We start from the raw sequence: 8,773 nt of genomic DNA on the forward strand, positions 1-8,773 counted from the left end.
TAGAGGGATGGCACATGAGGGGAAGACCCTCTATGAGGTGGATTGATTCAGTGACTGGGGTAATCGGGATGGGTGTGTCAGAGGCCATGCGATTGGCACAGGATAGCGCAGGGTTTAGGGCTGTTGTACATAGGGTCGCTATGAGTCACAAATGACTCGCCGTCACATAACAACAACAACAACAACAAGAGTCTGGTTATGTTGTTGATAAGTAAGCTACAGATAGAGTCAGTCGGTAGATTGTTGCTATAATAAAGTTACTAGGGAAGAAGATTGTGGAGGATACAGAAAAGTCTGAAAACTACAAATATTTAGGAAATAGAGTTGATAAGAGTTAATGATTTATTTATTTTTTAAGGTGAAATAGGTCATAAGAGAAGAAGAAACCAGTATTTCTAATTACGTTTTTGGCAGCTTTGTAGATATTTTTGTAGATATTTTGTTGTATTGTTTGGTTTATCTTTTCCTTAGTTTTTTCCGAAAGAAATACAATTAGTTTTCTTCATTAATCATATATTCTGCATACTTCCTAAGCTAACTAATTAAGTCTGTTGCTGTTAGGTGCAATCAAGTAGGCTCCTCCTTACAGCAACCCTGTGAATGGCAGATCTGAACCTTGTCCTATTCCTGCACCATCCTCACAATATCAGATATGCTCGAGCCCACCGTTACAGTCTCTGTGTCAGTTCATCTTGTTGATGGTCATCTTCTCTTTCCCAGCATGATTTTCCCCCCAAGAATTCTCCCTGCTTACAGTCTGCCCAAAGTATATGGGATGGGAGTTTTGCCAACCTTGTCGCTAAGGAGTATCTTATTAACACGTCATTCAAAGCAGACTTGTTTGTTCTTCCAGGAGTCCATGGGATAATCAGTACTCTTCTCCAATACCATAATTAAAACACATTAGTTTTTCTTCTGTCTTCTTTATTCATTTCCCAATTTTCAGATGCATTGGAAACGATTGAAAAAAGAAAGCACTAGGTCTTGAATCAGGCACACCTTAGACCTTTAAATGACATCCTTGCTCTCTTTGGACAAGTTCTTGACAGCAGATTCCCTTTTGCAACATGTCATTTGATTTCTTTACTTCTGTTTCCTTGGATTTTGTTGTGGAACCAAGTAAAATGAAATCTTTTCAGTCTTTTTTCCATGTATCATGATGTTTCTTATTGGTTCAGTGGTGAAAGTTTTTGTTTTCTTCATGTTGAGAAGTAGTTCAATCTAACTTTTTGTAAATTGTCTAACGTTTCTCTGCAAAGATTAATATACATTGTATAGTTATGATTGCTATAGGATATTGAGCCTACCTTTTTGTAAATACTATAGGATTTTTTTACAAAGCTTTTTTTTTGCTGCAATATATATATTTTAATTCAAAGTGAATCGACAGTAATACACCATAAATTCTTATTTTGACACTCACCAAAAGAGTCACCTGGAAAACCCGCTTTTTGTGACAAAGTACAGAAGGCTTGGTCACATTTAAATCACTGAGAACTAGAGAGAAATACTATCGCAAACCGTAATAGACATTACATCCATAAAAATTTTTCCCAGTCCTTAATATTGCACAGTGCAATTGCTACATGGCAAACTAGTGTAGCATAGAAGTAAAAGCCAAAAACAAACAAACCAAAGAAAGCCACAATCTAAAATTGTTAAACAGTTAACAATTCAAACTTAGTAATCAAATCTATATCCTTGGGTTCATTAAAACAAATCTTCCTACACCTTGCAATGTATGATTTAACTTTTACTTAACACAAACCAGGTTTAAAATTAGTAGATCTTTTTTAAATGAGAAAGATTTTGCTAATACAGTAGCATATATAGTTAAACACCCTGAAGGAAAAACAATGAAATATCAGAATATTTTATAAAAAATTTGAAAATTAAAATAATTTGCAAATATGCAACTTGAAAGTCATGCAGTGTTTTATTTAAGAAAGTGTTAAAAATCAAAGAAAACTGGTAAAAACTAGTTACCCAGGTTATTTTGTTAGTATGCTAAATTCAGACTTTAGCAGAATTAAATTTTTTTTCCTTTTAAATGCATTAAAAGCCCATGATTATAACTTATTAGCAACAGTAGATTTAATTGGGTATGCCTCTATCAAACATTATTATTATGAAAATGTTGCTGTTTGTCATTTATTGCCAATTCAGCAAGACTATCTCAGTCTTGAAACTTAATACAGAAAGTAAGACATTTCAAGAAGTATGTGAACGTGACCCTGAACAAAAGGAAACTGAGCCAATTTTATACTTGGTGTTTCTGAAATAGCCGTTACCAGCACTGATTTCATTTCCAAGACGTGAGCAGCTATACCAGTAATTTGCTGAGTCATAGAAATAAAATTAGAAGGCTGTAGAGGGCAGCAAGTTTACTTAATATACTATTTTCATTAATTTCTTTTCCATTTTAACAGCTGCTTTTCATGATTTGTGGGACATCCCCATCCATTTATAATTTAACTGTGAGCCAAAATAGAGATAGATTTTGTGTGGACATTTTTTAGATAATTCTCTCTGCTACTCCTTCCCTTCCAGAATTTCCACTTCAGTTTTTTTTGTGTGCAGATTTAAACTTTTTCTCTTGACAGCTTAACTTTGTAGACTATCATTTGCCTCATACAAGATTGAGATTGCCTTTAGTCAAAAGGGAGCCCTAGAAGTATGGTGGTTACCGTTGGCTGCTAACTGAATGAATGACAGTTTGAACCCATCAGTGGCTGCCTCCACAGGAGAAGATAGGTAGTTATTTAAAGATTTAGCCTTAGAAACCTATTTCCAGTTCTTTCTTTTTGCCCAATAGGAGCACTGTGAGTGGATGTCATTTTCATAACAATGAGCTTTGTTTAAAAACAAAAGAAGCTACAAATGTCTTTTTAAATTCTCTAGTGCCCACAAAGATAACACATGTGGATAGCTGACAAACAAATTCTTATTCTCCCACAGTTTAAGAGACAGATGTTCAAATCCAGGGTGCTGACTATAAGGGAAGGCTTTCTCTTTTTCTTGATTCTAGAGAATGTTCCTTCTTTCCTTCAGCAGCTCCTATGTCTCAGCCTTCCCAATGCCAAGGAGTTCCCTAGCAAAGGGACCTGAGTTCAAAAACATGCTCTGTCCTGTGTCTGATGTCTTGGTAATACTGAAGGTTCCCTTTTCTTTATCTTTCCTCTAAGATAAAAGTATATATGTAATATTTTTTTTTTTTACTACATGCTAGGGAAACATGTTAATTCAAGACTGTAAAAAGATTCCGGATATCCTACCTTTAATCCTCTTAAAAGTGCATGGATTATCAGATTATGCAGGATCATTAAATAACTTCCATCAGTACATAAATGCATTTGGGGGAGATCTAGTACATCTATGACAATGTGGATTTCACTTTTGCCAGTCACTAGAGGAGGACAGCATGCTTGGTAGAGGATCAGTGATAGACTTTCGATGAGATTGATATTGTAGCTGCAACAGTATTGGAACAATTTTTAGGATGGCACAGTTCTGAGCATTCTTCTTCTTCTTTTTTTTTTTTAATTTGTTGTTGTACCTCTTCTCCCTCCCTTCCCTCACCCTCCCCTAGACCTCCCAGAAATGCACCTCTAGTTCCAAATTGTCTCATTCTCTTGTAAGGCTCACTGTTCAAATCCAACACCTGTAGCACAGGAGAAAGATAAGCTTTCTCCTCCTGTGTAGTTTACTGCCTTTGAAAACCTTCTGGGAATCATCTGTGAGTCAGTTCTGACTTGTACATAGGATTGCTATGAGTTGAAACAGATTGAATACCTAATAAGAGTAACATCACTATGAATCAACTCAACATAGTCAATTTTTTTTTTCAGGCAAGAAGCTTGGAAATGTAGAAATCTTATCCAGTGACTTTTTCTAAGGCATATTTTGCTACCATTTCTTTCTGCTTCTAGTTGCTCTTGAGAATCAAATAGTGTGTGTGTGTGTGTGTGTGTGTGTGTGTGTGTGTATATATATATATATACATACATACATATTTACTCAGAATATGTAAGTGAATATCACTAATAGAAAAAGAAAGTTTTTAAAAAATAAATAATTTTTTAAATTTTTTAGAAGATTGAATGGAGATAAGGTTGTGTTGGTGGAAGAATCAAATCAGAAGAAAACATACCACAAAGATATGTAGGAAAGGAGTCCTGTAGAGGATGGAGTGTCTCAGGGCAGCAGAGAGATGGCAGTCCTTTCTCACAGTACACCACTGACAAGTCTTGTTTTCGTGTAGACTGCCTAGCTTCCTCTTTCCTTGACTCTTCTCTGGTTGAATAGAGGCTGCAGGTACACACCCATATTGTCACTACCTTTCTTTCTTTTTTTCTCTATGCAAATGAGTAAGAGAAGGTGTTTATATGAGTGTGTATATGTAGCATTATCTTTTTTCTTAGCAGTATAATGATCTGCCTTGAAAGTCCAAGTGAATCACTTGTAGAAGTATTGTAACTTGTCGGTTGTACCTAGATGCTTTCGCTACCCAAGGAACAACAGATTGAAACAGTGCCCTATTCTGCATCATCCTTATGATCTTGGCCTTGTGATGCTCAGGACCATTGTGTTACAACTAGTGAGCAAACGTGATCCCTTAGTGTAAATTTAAAACAATATTATAAGGAACTATTAAAATATTATGAAGTTAATAAAGAAAAAGAGCATATGTTAATTTCTCCCATCTCGTTAGATGCCATTAAGTCAGCTACAGCTCATTGAAGCTCTATGAACAACACATCTGAACCTTGTCCTGTGCTCCATCCTCATCATATCTGTCATAATGAAGGCCATTGTGATAGTGATCATGTCAGTTCATCTCATTGAGGATCTTCCTCTCTTTCACTGATCCTATGCCCTCTGCAGCATGATACCTCTCTCCAAGGACTGGATTTTCCTGAAAATATACCCAAAGTAAGGGAGAAGAATTTTCTTCATTCTTACCTTTAAGGAGCAATCTGATTGCACTTCTTCAAAACAGATTTGTTTGTTCTTTTGGTCTTCCATGGGATATTAAATTCTTCTCCAGTATCACAGTTCAAGGACATCACTTCTTCTGTCCTCTTTATTTACTATTCAGTATTCAGATGTATTGGAAGCAGTTGAAAATACATGGATCAGGTACATATTAGTCTTTAAACTGACGCCTGTCTGTGCTCTTTAGCACTTTGGAGAGGTCCTTAATAGCATATTTTTCCAGTGTCACATGTCTTTTGATTTCTTGACTGCTGTAATCATATGTTGAATGTGGATCCAATTAAAATGAAATTGTTAACAACTTCAGGCTTTTCTCCATCTGTCATGATGTTGCCTACCAGTCCAGTGGTGAGGATTTCTCCTTTCTTAATGTTGTGATATTATGCATTTTGAAGAGTCTTGTCTTAGGAGATAAGCTATATCCCTGGCTTACACCCCTCCCAATTTTGAACCATGCAGTGTTCCTTTGCTCTGTTCTGACAACTGCCTGCTGCTCCAAATATAGGTTTCACATAAGCACGATCAAGTGTCTGGGATTCCCATTCTTCTCAGAATTAGTAACAGTTTGTTGTGGTCCACATAGTCAAATTCCTTTACACAGTCATTGAAACACAGATAGACATTCTTCTGGTATTCCCTGCTTTTAGCCAAGATCCATCTGACATTAGCTATAATATCCCTAGAACCACAACCCCTTCTAAACCCAGACTGTACTTCTGGCAGTTCTCTGTTGATGTGCTGTTCTTGTCATTTTGGGATCATCTTCAGCAAAATCTTACTTGCATGTGCTATTAATGATACTGTTTGATAATTTCCATACTCTGTTGGGTCACCTCTCTTTGGAATGGGAACAAATATAGATCTCTTCCAGTCAGTTGGCCAAGTGGTTATTCTCCAGATTTCTTGGAACAACTTGGTGAGCACATCTAGGGCAGCATCTGTTAGTTGAAATATGTCAGTTGGTATACTGTCAATACCTGGGGTCTTGTTTTTTGCCATTTCTTTCAGAACAGCTTGAACTTTCTCCTTCTTCACCATAGGTTCTTGCTCATACATTGTTTCATGAAATTCTTCTGTGCCCGCCAATTCCTTTTGGTACAATCACTCTGTATACTCTTTCTATTTTCGTTTAATACTTTCTGGATTATTTAATATTCTGCCCAAGGCATCCTTACGTATTGCACTCAAGGCTTGAATTTGTTCCTCAGTTCCTTGAGCTTGAGAAATGCCGAGAGAGTTTGGCCCATTTGATTTTCTGACTCCAGCTCTTTGCAAATTTTATTATAATACTTTACTTTGTCTTCCTTTGCTGGCCTTTGAAATCTTTTGTCAAGCTCGTTAATATCTTTATTTTCTTCCCTCTGCTTTGGCTTCTCAGTGCTCTCTGCAGTTTTGAGTCTCTTCTGACATCCATTTTGGTCTTTTCTTCCTCCTTTGTCTTTGTAATGATGTGACTCAACAGCATGTAGCAACAACAACAACAACAAAGTCTTGATCTACTCAGTGTTTTAAGTTCTCTACCTTTTTTTTTTTATGGATTGAGGCTCAATGTCAAGAAGACAAAGATTCTCACCACTGGGCCAATTGGCAGCATCAGGATGGATGGCGAAGAGATTGAGATTGTTCACAGCCCCACAGTCAGCACTCTCAGCACCAGTAGCCAGGAAATTAGAAGACATATTGCCATGGGAAAGTCTGCTGTTAGAGGCCTCTCCAAAGTACTGAAGAGCAATGGTGTCTCTTTGGAGACTAAGGTGCATCTGATACAGGCCATAGTCTTTGCTTTCACTTGTTATGCATCAGAGAGTTAGACAGTGACTAAGGAGGATAGAAGGAGAATTGATGTCTTTGAGCTGTGGTGCTGGAGAAGAGTATTGAGGGTGCCATGGACTGCTAGGAAAACAGATTCATCCTGGAAAGAGTCAAACTGGGCTGCTCCTTGGAGGCAAGGATTCTAAGGCTCCATCTAACATACTTTGGACATGTTGCAAGGAGGGACAAGTCTTTAGAGAGGGACATCATGCTTGGTAGGGTGGAGGGACAGCGCAGAAGGGGAAGGCCCCCTATGAGGTGCGATTGGCACAGGACAGAGCAGAGTTTAGGGATGCTTAGCATACAGATTTGAGCACTGGTGGCCTAGTGGCAAGAAGCGTCACTATAATCTTGAAGGCATGTGGCTTAAGGCACATGCTGCCTTGTGGGAGAAAGATAGGCAATCCCCTCCTTTGTGATTATTCTTGCATAAAACGCAAGCATATTGCTGTCAAACTCACAGCTGATCCTTCAAAGAGTTTTGATAGAGTATGAATCACATGGAAAGAGATTCCCATCCTGCAGAGCCGCTAGTGGATTTTAACTGCCTTTGAGCTAGCAGCGCAACTCTCTACGGACTACACCACTAGAGCTCCATGTATATGCATGTATTCCTAAAATTGTTGTTGTTGTTAGGTGCCATTGCGTCAAGTACGACTCATAGTGACCCTGTGAATGAAAGATCTGAACCCTGTTCAGTCACTGTGTCAGTCCACCTCGTTGAGGGTCTTCCTCTCCTTCATTGACCCTCCACACTTCCTAGCATCATGTGCTTCTTCAAGGAATAGTCCCTCCCAGGAACATGCCCAAAGTATGTGAGGTGAAGCCTCATCATTCTTGCCTCCAGAGAACGCTCCAGTTGCACCTTCTGCAAGACATATCTGTTCGTTCTCTTGGCTGTCCATGAGATATTCAGTCCTCTTCTACAACACCACAGCTTAAAGGCATCAGTTCTTTTTCTGTCATCCTTATTCATTGTCCAGCTTTCAGGTGCATAGCTAGTAAATGGAATGACTATGGCCTGAATAGCCTGAAATAGATGCACCTTAGTCTTCAACTTGACATACTACTCCTCAATAATTTGGAAAGTTTCCTAACTGCAGATTTTCTCAGTGCAATGCACCTTCTTATTTCCTGACTGCTGGCACCAAGGGGATCCAAACAAGATGAAGCTGTTGACAGTTTCAGCCTCCTCTCCATCCATCATCACGCTTCCTATCAGTCCATTGGTAAGAATCTTTGTTTTCCTGACCTTGAAATGCAATCCAAATCAAAGGCTGTAGTCCTTGATCTTCTGCAACAAGTGCTTCAAGTTCTTCACTTCAGCAAGCAAGATTGTATCATCTGCATAATGCAAGTTATTGATGAGTCTCCCTCAAAGCCTGATGCCATGCTCCTTCTCATAAAGTTCAGTTCCTCGGTTAATTTGCCCAGCATATAGATTGAATAGGTATGGAGAGAGAATACAACCCTGACACACTCCCTTCTGAATGCTAAACCATGTAGTGCTCCCCTGCGTTGTTCACACAACAGCCTCCTGGTTCAAGTTTAGGTTCCACATGAGCACAATCAAGTACTCTGGGATTTCCTTTCTTCTCAGTGTCAACCTAAACTTTTCACAGTGTACACTGTCAAATGCCTTTGCATAGTCAATAAAACACAAATAGACATTCTTCTTGTATTTCTTACTTTCAGCAATGATATCCCTGGTGGCATGGCCTCTTCTAAAACCTGCTTGAACTTTGGGAGTTCCTTATGTATGTACCGTTTCAGCTTTTTTTGAATAAGCAGTATTTTACTTGCATTCCTAAAATAGTTTTATGGTTTTATGTGCTTATATATTTTGCACAAATCATAAAAAAGGCATATGCCCTTCTGTAATTTTTTTTACTTTCAGCATTGTTCTTCAAATGTATGTTGATATCTCTAGCTCTAGTTACATTTTATTCATAATTATCGCATATTC

General features: G+C 38.1%; 1 protein-coding gene across 1 annotated transcript in view; it reads left to right on the forward strand.

The window, feature by feature from the left end:
* The window catches only part of PTPN4 (protein tyrosine phosphatase, non-receptor type 4 (megakaryocyte)), a gene marked incomplete at its 3' end in the record, with an annotated part of 444,194 nt that overhangs the window by 93,580 nt on the left and 341,841 nt on the right, over positions 1-8,773 (forward strand). The gene's annotated exons all lie outside the window — the stretch shown is intronic.

This window comes from Elephantulus edwardii, unplaced genomic scaffold (genome assembly GCF_000299155.1).
Source record: "Elephantulus edwardii isolate Elephantulus edwardi_28Jun2011 unplaced genomic scaffold, EleEdw1.0 scaffold00419, whole genome shotgun sequence".
Taxonomy (NCBI): domain Eukaryota; kingdom Metazoa; phylum Chordata; class Mammalia; order Macroscelidea; family Macroscelididae; genus Elephantulus; species Elephantulus edwardii.